Below are 635 nucleotides of genomic sequence, written 5' to 3'. Positions count from 1 at the left end.
GGCCTGGGCATGCCCTTCCCCAGGGTCCTGCAGTCGCAGTGCTAGGTTCAGGCTGGCTCCATGCCTGCGTCCCTGCTCCTGCTGGCTTGCATCTCCACTGCCTAGTTGAATGCTGGAGGGGAAAGAAGTGCTTGGAGGAGGTGGTAGAGAAACAAACGTACTGGCAAGCCACCTAACCCTTGGGAGACAGAAACCCCTGTGGAAAGGAAACTATTCCCTTCAGTAACTAATTCTGCCTAGACTCCACCTGTTCAAGTCACAGGATGCCTGGTATTGTTGACACTTTCTTTCCTTCCGTGCCCTTAGCTTGCCCTGCGGCCAGTGAGGTGACAGCCCTGTGGTTCCTTCCTTTCTGATCCAGTTTAGCTGGAGCAGCCACATTAGACTCTGAGGCAGAAGCCACTGTGGGAAAGCACTATGACCCCCAGCCCTGAATTTCCCCTGACCTCTGACCTCTAGAATGCGTGTTCACTGTGTTCAGGACATTTGGTCTTGTTACTGCTGCTTCTTGACCATCACCTCCATTCTTTCTATTAACACCCTTTATCCCCTTGCCATCACCCTACATCCCCACCATCACCCCACATCCCCACCATCACCCCGCATCCCCACCATCACCCCACATCCCCACCATC

This window comes from Mus pahari, chromosome 2, assembly GCF_900095145.1.
Source record: "Mus pahari chromosome 2, PAHARI_EIJ_v1.1, whole genome shotgun sequence".
Lineage (NCBI taxonomy): Eukaryota > Metazoa > Chordata > Mammalia > Rodentia > Muridae > Mus > Mus pahari.
The sequence above is the reverse complement of the archived record's forward strand: the minus strand, read 5'-3'. Positions refer to the sequence as shown.